Source organism: Tupaia chinensis, unplaced genomic scaffold (genome assembly GCF_000334495.1).
Source record: "Tupaia chinensis unplaced genomic scaffold, TupChi_1.0 Scaffold148108_1, whole genome shotgun sequence".
NCBI classification, from domain to species: Eukaryota; Metazoa; Chordata; class Mammalia; order Scandentia; family Tupaiidae; genus Tupaia; species Tupaia belangeri.
In genome coordinates this window covers 134110-149531 of record NW_006207959.1, presented here as the reverse complement: position 1 = coordinate 149531, position 15422 = coordinate 134110, and the positions used below count along the sequence as shown (strand labels likewise).

The 15422-nt window shown below is 40.8% G+C and overlaps 1 long non-coding RNA gene across 1 annotated transcript; it reads left to right on the top strand.

Annotated features, from left to right (window-relative positions):
• The first annotated feature begins 615 nt into the window (after positions 1 to 615).
• LOC102490641 (uncharacterized) lies at positions 616 to 15416 on the top strand. Its single transcript, XR_337617.1, has 4 exons — positions 616 to 778; positions 7323 to 7377; positions 14193 to 14282; positions 15330 to 15416. It is a non-coding gene; the product is annotated as an uncharacterized LOC102490641 (long non-coding RNA).
• Positions 15417 to 15422: the final 6 nt, after the last annotated feature.

Sequence of the window (15422 nt, the reverse complement as noted above, 5' to 3'; positions counted from 1 at the left end):
TCTACAGATTATGGTATCAGGAAGAATCTGGGCTGACTAAGAATGGTGTTGAACACCTTGTATTTTATAGAATTTACGGAGCAGTTAGTCCAATATTCCATGCAGTCTGGGCTTAAGTTTGAAACCAAGCTGCAGGTTGCCCTGTAAGGAAGGGGGAGCGGGTAGTGCCTGGCTTACATGGAGAGACCGAGTCCATCTGTGAAGTCCCCACTGAGAGGACTGATCCAAGCAAATCCAGCACAGATCCAGTCTGCCTTTTAGCCTTTTAAGGCAGAAAATCTAACTTTTCCATGTCCAAGTGTTGACTGGACTCAGGGACACTAACCTTTGCTATTAAGGTTCACAAGAGACAGAAAATTAAAACTCCGTGCCATTTTACTCTTTCGCAACATGAAATCTGCACACGCCCGGAGTTTGTGCATTAGTGTGACCTGTGTTTCCTCTTCATCCCAGTGAGGGCTGGACCTGAGAGAACAAAGCAGCTTTAAAAGGGGTTAGTTATGTGTTAGTCGGGCGCCCCCTTCTGGATGCAAGGAGGAGACACACATTCAGATTACGTTAGAGCTGGGGGTTTGCGGTTGGCATACCCACGAGATAATGCCTGCCCAACGCGGGTCCCAGAGGCTGAAAACTCAGAAGAACTGGAGGAGAACAAGCACAGGGCTGACTGCTGCTCAGGGGGCTAGCCACTTTCATTCGAGCCCGGTTTTGTGGGGACACTGGTACTTAGTCTTTACTAATGACCGAGGTCCACAGAGTTTTGCATCTCGATAAGCCAGTAAGTACATACACCCCTAAAAATCTAGCTCAGTAAACAGATTACATGAGGAGCCGAGCAGAGTGGGGGCAGAGGGGTTATAGGAACCCACTATACACCAGGCCTCCGCTGGAAACAGAAGAACTGAGGCCCAACTGCTGAGAAACATTTTGCAGGTTGTGACAGCATGGTGTATTGAGGAACTAAATGCAATCTTGGGTCCTGCCGGTGGCATGGTGCTTAAGGCAGCTAGATCCCACATGCCTAACTGTATGGTTCAATGCCAGACCTGGTGGCTTGAGAAACATGCGGGGTGTGATGTGTGTGTGTGTGCTCCGAATCCTGAGAAAATGAAAAAGAGACTGCGGCATGCCCATTCCCCCAAGGGTGCCTTCTCGCTTTTCCTTTCTCTTTCTCTCTGACTGTCGCTGCCTGGCAAATGCGCGTGCCCTCTAACAAATTTTCAAAAATAAATAAATACAACCTTGGCTGGAAAGTAGAGGGCAAAGGTGCGAGTAAGAGAGAATTGGCAAGGTAAACAAGCACGGAGGGTAGAAAGAATTATACCATGTAGAAAAGAATGTGGTCTTCATCAGAAGACATGAAAAAAATAAGTCACACTATTTACTGATCAGAAGAGAAATTGGGTACCTGGAGACATGAGAAGGATGGAAAGTTTTCAACTGAACACACATTTTGAACCAAGAAAATTATTCATTATTTTGAAAATTCACAAATAGAATGATTTAAAAATATTTTGAAACATTATCCTATCTACACTAATTCAAGTGGTGTACTAGGCACCAGGTGAGCATAACAGCAAATAAACCTTACAGTTAATCTCCTGGGGATTTCAGTTTTCTGGCCTGTCAGAGAGTCACACAGCTTTAGACAGACTCCTGATGTCAAAAGATGTGTAAGCAAGCAATTATGACATAAGCCACATAACAGTTGTTTTTCGCGTCCCATGTGCTAAGAGCTTTGAAAATACAGGTTGGGTGCTGGGTAATTCACTCTGCCTGAAGCCTGGTGAGAGGTAACTCATTAACTGGGTTTTGAAGAATGCATAGGAGCATGGGACTGGCAAGTGGCATGGTGGTTAGGAGCATTGGATTCTTACATGGCTGTGTGGTTTGAGTCCCAGGCCTGGTTTCTGTCTCTGTTTGCTCAAATTTAAAAATAATAATAACAAATGGAATTAAATAAATAATTTTTAAAAAAAGAATGCATAAGAGCTTCAAAAATGGAAAAGAGAGGAAGAGTAACCCGTCAAAGAGAAATGCAATTTTCTGAAAAAGCCTGAAATGTTCTCTGAGGAAAATGGTTTGGTGTGATGATCAGGGCAGTACAGGGACTGGCAGAGGTTGACCCTAACAGGCAGGATGAGCTCATTCAGACTTTCCATGTGGTCTTGAGTGTGATTTTCTACCCTAGAAAGTTCAAATTTTGATATTCTAGAAGTTGATGACTATGTACCTTTAGAAAAATTGATATTCTCTTCCCCCACATAGCAAAACAAACAAACAAAACAAGAACAAACACAAGAAAACCCACCTTAATGGAAAGATTTCTTTTTTATGTTCTCAGTTTTTCTTCTTATATTTTTAACTGAAATCTAGTCTTTTTACCTAGTTAATACAGAAAGTAAAAATAATCAGTATATAGCCAATAAATCATAAATGGGAAAGCCCAGAAGCATAATTAAGAGTGTCCTTTTTTTCCCCTTACCAAATATGTCCACAGTTGTGATTTTTCTATTTTATATATGATACTTTCTGTCACCAAGATTATTCCTCATGTGTATGTCAGAATTAACTATGATCTGTGTTTCATCTTTTCCACAAGAAGTAAAAGCTTCCTCCCAGTATGCAGCTCCAAGCTGGCCCAGGGTTTGTTTTATTTGGCTTAAACAGTTGTTTTAATCACAAAGTTGTTAATGTGCCTAGAGAAATCAAAACATCTAGCAATATGAGGTCCGCATTCTGCATAACAACAATCAAGTGGACCTAACGTCCCCTTTAGGAGTCGCCCCCACACCCATCGCCATTCCCAACCCCCTGCCAGGTCCCCACTCCCTGATCCCCTCCAAACCCTCTAAGCCTTTAGTTCCCCCACTAAAAATGGGGGATTTCCCAGGCAGTTTCTCAGGGCTTCCACCAGGGGGTGCTGTGATCAGAGTTTCTCAGAGAAGGGTGGAGAGGAAATGCTTGGAGCTGGTTCCATTAGGGAAGTGAAAGAAAACCCTCCTTTCCTTCCTGGAGAGGAAGCCCAAAGGAATAACTTCCCATGATCCAACTAAGCAAAGAGCTGGGACTAAGAGTCACTTATAGGCCAAGTGTTTTGAAAAGAGACTGAGAAGAAACAAAGCCATACTTTTCTGTGAGTTCTAACATTTGAGTAATACTTCATAGTTTAGAAAGCTCTCGGAGACAATGTCATTAGTCTGCACAGCCATTTTGTGTCAGACACAGGACAAGGTGGGGCTGGTCCCATAGTGCAGTGGTTAAGCACCAAGCAGAGGGAGCCGGATCCCACATGGGCAGCCAGGCTGGAGTCCTGGCCCTGGCAGCTTACATGCCGGCTGTGCTGTGTGCCCAGGACCCTGATGAGATGAGGGACTGAAGGCAAAAGTTTGCAGTGTGACCCCGACCCCTTCTCTTTCATGCATGTGCATGCACATGCACCCTGTGGCAGAATAAAAGAAATGAAATGGAGAAAAATGTCTGTTACTACACTAGACTCCCCTAACAGCACCCACTCAGCAAGAAAGAGACCGATCCCTGCCGTGATCACTTCCTCACACTCTCCCTTTTGGAGGAAGAGAAGAAAGACCCTGACAAAGACCAGGTGCCAAGACTATGGGATTAGAGGAAGGGAGCGAGGAGCAGGTGGCCAGAGGGGAAGTTAAGAAAGGTTTATGCTAGCGAATTTCCTAGTTGGACGGTGCCCTGCCATTGACTGGGACTCGTGCATCCACTGGTGTATCTCAGTTGCAATAAAAAACTCAGTGTAGGGACCAGCAGAGAGCGTAACGGTCACATCACTGGACTCCCACGTAGTCAACCATGGTTCGAGTCTCAGACCCGGCAGCTTAAAACACCCTGGGTGTATGTGCGTGCATTTTCAAAATCCTGAGAGGAGATTGGAAGAGAAGGAATTGTGATGTGGTCATCCTTCCTGCGGGGTGATTTCTCACTTTCTGTCTCTCAGGTGAGTACACACCACATACAGCAAAAAAAAAAAAAAAAAATCAAAACCAAAAAAACTCTTAAAAAAAAAAAAAGAAAAAAAAAAAAAACAAAAAAAAAATAAAAAACAAAAAAACTCTTAAAAAAAAAAAGGCAGTGTAATGGATGTTCAAAAAGTTAATGGGACATGCATACCATAATTTTATGCATGAATTATTATTATTTTTTGTACCAAAGTAGATTTGTATTTAATTCCACTTTCAACAAACTTTTTGAAGTCCACTTGTAGATAAACAGCTCAAGAATTTGTTGGACTTTCCCCTGCATATGGGAAGAGCTCTGATACCCCTTCAGTAAAAGGCGCAACTTTTTGTGGGTGTAGGCTGATGAAACCGAGGGCTGGGGACATTCTTACCTCTCACAAACCATGTTGTGGGTGCCCCCTAAGTTCCTTCCTTGGCCTTGACCAAGTGTCCTTGCAACTTTGGTTTTGAAGATATTATCAGTCAGGAAACAGAATCCAGCTTCCTCTTCCACTCTTCAGTTGCTTTTTCTCGGAGTCTGTTTTCTTTGGCTGCTCCAGGGAGGTTTGCTTTTCATCTCAACAGCACATGCTCTGTTCAGAGTGAAGGAAGGAGGCTGCAGCAGGATACAGTTGTCTGGGAAGGGAAGAGAGTTCCTTGCTTGGAGCTGTCCTTTCCAAAACATGGTCCCTATGAAGTAGATACCTGCTGATGTTTCTCTTTAATCTTCATCTCTCTACACAACCCCCCAACCAAAAAACTATGCATACTGCTTTGTTGTCCTTCGTTAACCATTATCACAGCCTCTATTTGCAGGCTCCCTTTCCCTGCATTCCTTCTTTTATCCTGTTTTCAACATCTTTGGTAAGTAAGACCAGCAACTAATGGTATAGGTCTGATCTACTCTACTAGTGTCATAAACATGGTCAAGTTCTTTTTTCAGACAGATGTTACAAGGCCAGAAGTGGCACAGTGATTAAGGCAACTGGATCCCTCTTGGCCAACTACGCTGTTTCAGTCTCAGATCTGGTGACCTGAAAATCACATCAGGCATGTGTGCATGTGTGCCGAAAATCCCTAAAAGAGAATAGAAGAGAAGGAACTGTGGTGTGGTCATCCCCACTGGAATGTGTTTTCTTACTTTCCCTCTCTCTCTGTCTCTCTGGCAAGTGGATGCGTCCTATAGAAATTATATATATATATATATGTATATACAATTCACATAACATAAAGTCATCATTTTAAAGTGTGCGATCCAGTAAGTTTTAATATATTTACTGTATCATGCATCAATCACTTCTGTCTCATTCCGAAACACTTCCATCACCACACACACACACAAAAACACACCTAGTACATACAGTCAATCTGACTCCCCTCCCCTCACCCCTAGCAACTCTCATCTGCTTTCTATCACTGTGAATTTGTCTATGTGGAACACTACATATAAATGGAATCATGAAATATGTGGATTTTTATGTTTGTTTTTTTTTTCACTTAGCACAACATTTTCATTTTCTTTTTTTAGAATTATTTGTTTCATTTATTATTATTATTATTTAATTTGACTAGAGAGAGAGGGAAAGTGAGAAAGCAATCCACTCAGTCTGGGACTCAAACCACTGTTGGCCATGTGGGAGTCCAGTGTCTTAACTACCATGCCACCCGCTGACCCCTAACACAATGTTACCAAGGTACATCCATGTTGTAGCATGTAATGGTACATTTCTTCTCATGGCTGAGTAATAGTCCGTGGTATGTATATATCACACTTTATTCTTGAGTTGATGGGCATTTGGATTATTTACATTTTTAGTCTTTTGCTAATAATGCTGGTATAAATGTTCATGTATAAGTATTGTGGGAACATACGTGTGCTCTCCAGTGAGAGAAGGAGAAAAAGAAAGAGAGAATGAGAGAGAGAAAGCATCTCCCAATGGGGCACAGTCACAAATCCCTTCTCTATTTCTCCATTCTGTTGGGATTTTGGGCAACACACATATATGTGTTTCTCAAGCTACTGAGGCTAGGACCCAAACCACAGTTGGCCATGTGGAAGTGGGATTTAGCTCCCTTAACTTCTAGGCCACAGTACCAGCCTGGTATTTAACTTTTTTGAAGAACTGCTAACCTATGTTCTACAATAGCTAGACCATTTTATATTCCCACCCCCCCACACACACACACCAGGGAGGATGGCCGTGCTACAATCCCTTCTCCTCTATTCTCCTCTTGAGATTTTGGGCACCCATATACATGCACCTGGTGTGAGTTTTAAGCCACCGAATCCAGATCTTAAACTGTGAGTCCAGCACTTTAACCTCTATGCCACCTGCTGGTCCCATTACCTTCCTTTTTAACTAAAGCAATTTTAGGGACCATTTAGATGGTCTAAATGAAGCTACCATCAGAGAAGGTGGATGAATATTTGCACAGTGGTCATTAGGTGACATTTGACAGTCAATGGAAACTGGGTGAAGAAGGGGTTGTGGAGTGGTATCCCTGCTAGGAGGTGTTTTCTCACTATCGTGGAACAGGTGTTCAAATCTCTTACCCTCATCAATTCCAGAATTATGTTTTGGCATTTAGGACATGGAGAAGAGGTCTGAAAACATTTAATAAATGTATAGAATGGGCAGAAGGATGTAGTCCTATATTTTGTCTCTTTGTGTAAGACTTCTGGGGGCTCTTTGGACCTGGGCTTCAGAGGACCTCTGTGGCAGGACAATGCCCTTTTTTTTTTTTTTTTTTAATGCCCTTTATAAGTGTGTAGGGTGTTGAGGAAATGTGGGAGGACTTTTCTATAGAACTACCTCTTTTCATGTTCCCTTTAAAGTACACAATGAAACAAAACACTGATATGGTCAAAGAATTTATTTTTAGAATATTCAATAGATTCAAGGGGTCTTGTCATAAAAATTCCATCAACTTACTAAAAAACTCACATTTAGCACAGCTCAACGATTGAACAATAGCTGGTGGTGTGTGTTTTCGAGGACTTTGAATGGGAATGCAGAACTTCAATTTTTATAAGCACAGAGCAGGAAACTGTAGGTAGAGTGTCAATTTGAAACCATCTCTGCCCATCTTTGAGCTGCTGTCACCTGAATGATGTGCTAAAACACTTGTTGACATTAACAGAAGAAATCTTGTCTGATTTTAGGTGAAACTTCTAACAAAGGCGAATGAATGCTCTTGGATGAAGAATATGTCTTTATAACTAAACTCTACAAATGTAACCATATAAAGAGTCTTTCATGACAAATAAAAAACTTCAAATCAACTCTTTTGCATTGGGTAAATTGCTCAGCCTTTGACAAGTATGAAAACGTTTTCTTTCTCTTTCTCTTTTAGGATCAGAATGAGGAACCAGCAGAATTCCTAACACCGGTCCCATTCTTTCTTGTTGGTATTGTCCTATGATTATCTCTTTAAGTGTTGTTTGTCATAAGTAGTATGAATTATGACTGAGCACTCATGTAAGACTTCCTAAGTTTACAAAATGAATACAGGGAAGACCATCTTCATAGCAGAGTGGTTGAGGGAGTCAGATCCCACATGGCAGACTGCCCAGTTTAAATTCTGATCCATGCAACTTGAAAAACATGCTGGGTGCATGTGTAAGCAAGCTCCAGATCCTGACAGAATGGCCAAATGGAGGGAACCAGCAGTTAGCGTAATGGCTATGTCGCTGGACTCCCACGTAGTCAACCGTGGTTCGTGTCCCGGACCCGGTGGCTTAAAACTCATGCCGGGCTCATGTGTGTGCGTGCCCAAGATCCTGAGAGGAGAATGGAGGAGAAGGGATTGCGGTGTGACTATCCCCCCTGGGGGATGATTTCTCGCTTTCTGTCTCTGTGTCTCTCTCTATCTGGCGAGCACACGCGCCCTATAGCAAAAACCTCTCCAAAAAAAAAAGAATGACCAAATGGAGGAAAAAAGATTGTGGTATGATCACACCCCATTTGCCCATTTGGGCAGCGCTTTCTCTCTCTCCCTCCCTCTCATAGGTACACACACCTCTGGCAATTTGAGGGCATTTTTCTCCCTAAAAGTTTACAAGTTTACAATATGTATAAATAAATCTACAAATAAATAAATATAATACAAGGTGAAATATAGCACAGGCTAAGTGGTAGGTTGGAACCTACTAATATGGAAATTAAAAAGATGGAGAAATAACTTTCAGCTGGAGTCGAGAGAGGTCAAAGCGTATTTTGAGTGGGGAGTTCATCATGGTGCCAGAATATCTAGAAAGAAAAATTTTAAAAGGAAACGATCAGTCAGATTTGGGGTGATCTAGCTAGATACTCTGTTAGAAAAAGATAATTTTCACATATGCCACATTTAGGTCTTGTTTCTTTCTGTTTGCAGGGTGAAGAATTATTATTTTTTTAAAGAATTATTTTATTTAACTTTATTTACTATCACTATCATTATTATTTTCCAGTTTGATCAGAGAGAGAGAGAGGAAGTGAGAAAGCAAGCCACCAGGTCCAAGACCTGAACCGTGGTCGGCCATGTGGGAGTCCAACACCTTTAACCACCATGCCCCTTGCCAGCCCCAAAGAATTGATTTTTTAAGACTTAAAAACTCTGCAGTTTCTCTTATCAAAGGCCATTATAATAACAAATGTTTTCTCTCACCTCCTGCATTTTTTTCCTAATCTGAATACATTGCTTCTCAATGTTCTCTTCTAGTTCAAGGTTTTATTACTTGTTTTAACATTTTAAAACAATAAGAAAATGACCAGCTTCTCCCAATCATATATATAGAAATGTATGTACCTTGGGATTTTGATATTCTTTGAGGAAGGCCATGTTGATTTCAAGTGTCATACAGGGAGCCCACAAGTCTAGAGACTGGAACTTTGCTAGCCAATTATTAGGGCTCTTAATGAAACAGTATGTAGAGTGTTGAAGAAATATGGGGGGACTTTTCTATAGAACTACCCTCTAAAAATGTTTAAAAGCCAATGACTCAGAGGAGAAACATCAAAAACTCCCCATTCTGGGACCTGCAGATAGCATAATGATTATATTGCTGGACTCCCACATAATGGGCAGTGGTTGAGTCCCAGACTTGGAGGCTTAAAATTCACGCTAGGCACGTGTGCATGCGTGCCTAAGATCCCGAGAGAATGAAGGAGAAGGGATTGTGACATGGCCATCCCCCTGGGGGGGAAATTCTTGCTTTCTGTGTCTCTGTCTCTCCAGTGAGCACATGTGCCCTATAGCAAAAATCTCTCTAAAACAAAACAAAACACCTTCCCTCTCTGCCTCTCTTTATCAAGAAGAGCAGTCAGGAAAGAATGCAATGATGGCAGAAAAGGTCGTAGTGATGCAATTCTTGGCTTTGAAGGTGGAAGAAGACCATGAGCCCAAGAATGTGGGCAGCTCTAGAAGCTGGAAATGGTGATACCAGCAACTTTTCATGTTAAAAATGCTCAACAAACTAAGAGTAAGAAAGAATTTCCTCATTCCAAAAAAGAAGATCTGAGAAAAACCCGCATCCTACTTAGTAGGAGAAAAACTACTTTCCTCTAAAATCATGAATAAGACAAGGATGTGTACTTGTTTTATTACATCAATTCAACATTGTACGATAGGCTCCAGTCAAGCCACGAGGCAAGAAAAAGTAATAGCACCCTTACTGGAAGATGAGTAAAACCATCTCTATTCACAGATGACATGACCTTGTACATAGAAAACCCTGAGTAGTCACTAAAAAATGCTATTGTATCTAGTAAGTGAATTTAACAAGGCAGCAGAATAAAAGAACAACATACAAAAGCAATTGTATTTCTATATACTAATGAATAAAAACTGAAAAAATTAAGAAATGTATAGTACTATCAAAAAGAATAAAACACTGGGAACCAGCAGTTAGCGTAATGGCTATGTCGCTGGACTCCCACGTAGTTGACTGTGGTTTGTGTCCCGGGCCCAGTGGCTTAAAACTCACACCGGGCGCGTGTGTGTGCGTGCCCAAGATCCCGAGAGGAGAATGGAGGAGAAGGGATTGCGGCGTGACCATCCCCCCTGGGGGGTGATTTCTCGCTTTCTGTATCTCTGTCTCTCTCTGTCTGGCGAGCGCATGTGCCCCATAGTGAAAAACCTCTCAAAAAAAAAAAAAGAATAAAACACTTAGAAATGAACTTAACAGAATAAGCACAAAACTGGGATTCTGGAAGCTCTAAAACATAGTTGAAAGAAATTAAAGAAGACTTAAATAAATGGAAAGACGTCTTATTTTCATTGATTGGAAGACTTACTATGTTAAGATGACAATGTTCCCCAAATTGATCTATAGGCTCAAGGCAATCCTATCAAAATCTCATGTGGGAGTCAGCAGGTGGCATAGTGGTTAAAGACTCCCACATGGTCAAACGTAGTTCAAGTTCCAGACCTGGCTGCTTAAAACTCACACTGGACAGGTGTGAGTGTATGCCCAAAATCTCAAGAGAAGAATGAAGAAGAAGGGTCTGTAGTGTGCCCATTACCCCTGGGGAGGGGGTGATTTCTCACTTTCTCTCCCGCTGCCTCTCTCTGTCTCTGTCTCTGGTGGGCACACATGCCCTATAGCAAAAACATCTGTCTCACAAAAAAGAAATCTCATTTATCTTTTTTGGTGGATGTTGACAAGTTAAACTTAAAATTTATATGGAAAATAAAGGAAAAAAGAAAAGCAAAAAAAAAATTTTAAAAACAAAGCAAAATGTAAAGTTGAAGGATTCACACTTCCTGATTTTAAAACTTACTAAAAAACTACAAATATTAAGTCATTTTTGGTACAGGCACAAAAATAGGCATACAGTTCAATGGGACAGAATTGAGAGTCCACAAAGCCTTACATTCATCTTCATTGACTTTTGACATGAGTCTCAAAACAATTCAATTTGGGAGAAAAATAATTTTTTCATAGAATGGTGCTGGAACAACTAGATAACCACATTTAAAGTGCAACAATCTAAAACTATAAAACTCTTTGAAAAAAAAAAAACCCAAAGGTATAGTCTTTATAAACTTGGATTAGTCCAAACCTTCCTAATGACACAAAAAACACAAGTACAAAAGAAAAATACTAGATATAGTGGAGTTTATCAAAATCACAAACTTTTAGACTTCAAAGGACACCATCAAAAACTTGAAAGGTCAACCCACAGAATAGGAAAGAGTATTTGCAAGTTATATATCTGATAAGGAACTTGTGTTCAGAATATATAAAGCATAAACTACATTTATAATTCAATAATAATAAGACAAATGTTTCAACTTAAGAATAGACAAAAGATATGAATTATTCAGAAGAAGAATAAATGGCCAAAAAGCACAAGAAAGATGCTTGATATCATAATCAATTAGGGAAATGCAAAGAAAAACCACAATGGCTTATCACCTAGCCAATTAGGATGGCTAAAATAAAAAAGACAGGTAATTAACCAGTATTGGTGAAGAGGCATAGGAACTGAAATGTTCACATATTTCTGGTGGGAATGTAAAATGATTCCGCCACTATGCAAAACAGTTCAGCAATTCCTCAAAATGTTACATATAGGGACCAGCAGTTAGCGTAATGGCTATGTCGCTGGACTCCCACGTAGTCGACCGCGGTTCGAGTCCCGGACCCAATGGCTTAAATTCACGCCGAGTGCTCATGCGTGCGTGCCCAAGATCTCGAGAGGAGAATGGAGGAGAAGGGATTGCAGCGTGGCCATCCCCCCTGAGGTGTGATTTCTCGCTTTCTGTTTCTCTGTCTCTCTCTGTCTGGTGAGTGCATGGGCCCTATAGCAAAAACCTCTCCAAAAAAAGAAAAAAAGAAAGTTACATATAGAGTTGCCATATGACACAGCATTTCTACTCATAAGAATATATCCAGGAAAAATGAAAATGTATGTCCACACAAAACATTTATACAAATATTCATAACAGAATTATTAATAATAGCAAAAATATGGAAACTCAGGTGTCATCAACTGATGAATGGTGGGGGAAAATGTAGTATTCCTATACAATGAATATTATTCTGTTATGAAAAGGAATTGACCACTACTACATTCTGTAACAGAGCTAAAACCTGAAAACATGCTACGTGAAAGAAGACAGTCACAAAAGGCCACATCTGATATGATTTCATTTATATAAAAGGTCCAAAATAGGCAAATCTATAGAAAAATAAATTAGGTTAGTGAATGTCTAGGGTTAGGAGGAAATGGGAAGTGATCACTAATTGTTAAATGGTTCCTTCTGGAAGTGATGAAAATGTTCTAAATTTGATTTTGATTATATTTGCAAGTGCTGGGAACATAGTAAAAACTACTGAATTATAGACTTTAAATGAGTAAATTCTTTAATATATGAAATATTGCACAAATTAGTAGTCCCCTAGGAGGGGCAGAAGGAGAGGGAGAGTTTCAATAAAGCTATAACTCCAGCTGGGCCTGAAAAAGGTGAAATATTTGTAGAAAAGTAGAGAGGAGTTGGATATGTGGCCTTGCCCGTGAGTGACATCACAAAGACAGAAAAGATAAAACATGAAGGATGTGTTCAAAATATTGGGCTCCAGTCAAGGATTAGGAGGGAGCAATGGAAAAAGTATTGAAACATGTGAATTTTATGGGTTAAAATGGTAGGTTGTGCAAATTTGCATTTCTATTATCAATGAGGATTTTTTTTTTTTTTTTGGAGAGATTTTTGCTATACAGTGCATATGCTCACCAGACAGACAGGGAGAGAAAGCGAGAAATCACAGCCCCCTGAGGGAGGGATGTCCATGCCACAATCCCTTCTCCTCCATTCTCCTCTTAGGATTTTGGGCACACACGCCTGGCATGTTTCAAGCTGCTGGTATGGGGACTCAAACTACGATCAGCCATGTAGGAGTCCAGCAACATAACCATTACGCCATCTGCTATTCCCTAGGATGTATTTTCAATATTCTTTTTTCTTTGTAATTCATGAGTTTTATATAAATTAGTATGTACTACAACTTATATTACACACACACACACACACACACACACAGGTTTTTATATTTAACTCACAAGTCTATCTGAATTATGGTATAGAAATCTATTTTTATTGTTATTATTTTTTAAATTTCTATTATTATTATTATTTTAAATTTGCTACAGGGCACATGAGCTCACCGAGAGCGAGAGGGACTGTGAGAAAGCAAGCTGCAAGGTCCAGGACTCAAATCATGTTCAGCCATGTGGGAATCCAGCACCTTAACTACCTGCCACCTGCTGGCCCCTTGTTTTGTTTTTTTATATGTACATATCAGATTTTTTCAACCTGCCACCTGCTGGCCCCTTGTTTTGTTTTTCATATGTACCTATCAGATTTTTTCAGCCTCACCTGTGAAGTAATCCACCCTTCCCATGTATATAAAATGCCTCCTTTGGGGCTGGCCCAATGGCTTAGTGGTTAAGGAAACCAAATCCCGCATGGTCGATTGTTTAAATCCAAGTTCCCAGAGGCTTGAAAAAATACTCTGAGCACATGTGCATGCATTCTCCAGATCTTAACAGGACAGAGAAATGGAGGAGACGGGATTGTGGTGTGATCACTCCCAATTGGCAGGAGCTTTCTCCCTCTCTCTTTGTCTCTCTGTCTCTGACAAGTACACTTGCCCTCTGACAAATTAAAAATAAAAGAATAAAATAAAATGCCCCCTTGATCACATAGACAGTAGCTCCAAGTCAATTGGCCTGTTTGCACTCTGGTTCCTTATGCTCCCTGGCAGAGCAAAGTGTCATGCAGTTCAGAAAGATCTGTCTAGAAGAGAACATTGGAAGCCTTCTAAATAAGCAATAATAAGAGGTTATGGTGGATTCAACAGAATCACTCCACAGAACACTGTCGGAGACATCATATGATCTGGCAAGTGTCACCACAGCTACCTCTGGGTGGTGACATTACCAGTGTTTCTTACTTTTCTTTTTCCTCCATTCAAAACCTCTTTAATTAGATATCCAGAAGACACATAAAAAACATCAATAAAAGGAAACACTTTTAAAAAAATCCACAAAGGTTTATAAAGAACGCATTCACAGGTAGTCTGGGTTTGTTACAAAGCACTGCGTTATTCCAGGTTCAAAGGCTGCTGGAGATGTTTGTGCTGAAGTCCACCTGGCTGGCCTTTCCCAGGGGTGACCATCTAGGAGTGTGAGCCTGCAGGCTCCCAATCCATCCTGATCGACCTAAACTCTCTTCCTCCAGGGGCGGCACTACCCTCTCTCCTCCTTTGCCTAAAACCTGACTCGGAGGATCTCCCGTAGCTGATGAACAAGGGAGCGAGCTCGGAGAAAGGTACTGCATGTATCCCCCAGGAGAGAATTCCACAGAACCCTCCTATTGGTGCAACCCAGTTGTCTCATTGAAAGCCACGTGTCTTCCTTGAGTTTTGAGGAAGCAAACACGGGGGGGGCCCACAGTCCCTCACATAAGACAAACATTCACTGGGAGGGGCTGCCTCGTGTAAAGTTGACCTGGACAACCAACATAAGGTATGTTAGGTATGCGGGAACCAGAGCAGAAAAAGCATTTCAGGTTCCACTTGGAAGAAAGATATGACCAAGTAGGTGGGATGTGGCATCTCCCTGACCTGAGCAGTATCCTGTAGGGCCTGGTGCACTTGTGAGGCCTGTCTGCCTCAAGTCCTCACTTAGGTAATAAAGACGCTAACATCTATGTTACTGAGCTGTCATGAGACTATAAGGACCTGCGTTACCAAACACTGGGCAGGGCCCAAGTTTTTTTTTTTTTTTTTTTAATTTTATTTTTTATTATCATCATCATCATCTTCTTTATATTACTTTGGATTACATATAACTTTACAGTGTATTACATTGTTTTTTCAAAAGGGAATGCCATGCATGTCAGTCAGTACAGAGACATTAATCTCCCCACTTCAACATTCCATATCTTTTCTGTTTTCCCCAATCATTATTTTTATTATTCTAATTATTTTTTAAAACAGTCAATTGCTATTTCTCATTTTGCTTGTAAAAATACTTTGCCCATCATGAAATACTTCTCAGACCAATCCAGTTGAGAATACTATACATGTCATCATCAACAGTTAATAAGCCCTATCTGTTTCTCACTAACGTCCTGTCTCTCTATTGTTCACTTGCTATCTTTCTCTATCCTCTTCTCTTCACTTACCCCATTCCACACTGTCCTATTCTCATTAAGTACCTTCACTGTTTTTATGTCCTCCGATTTTTTGCTCTTTATTATAGAGTGCGGGTAGTCGGTGTATATTGAGTGGATACATACAATATCTTTCATAGCCTGGCTTACTTCACTCAGCAATAGATCCTCCATATCTGACCATTTTCTATCAAATTCCAGGGTCTTGTGGCAGGGCCCAAGTTTTCTGAGGCATGCGTGTCCTTCCACATAGTCCTGCCTCTCAGGCACAGAAGGCTCTACCACCCCTGCACC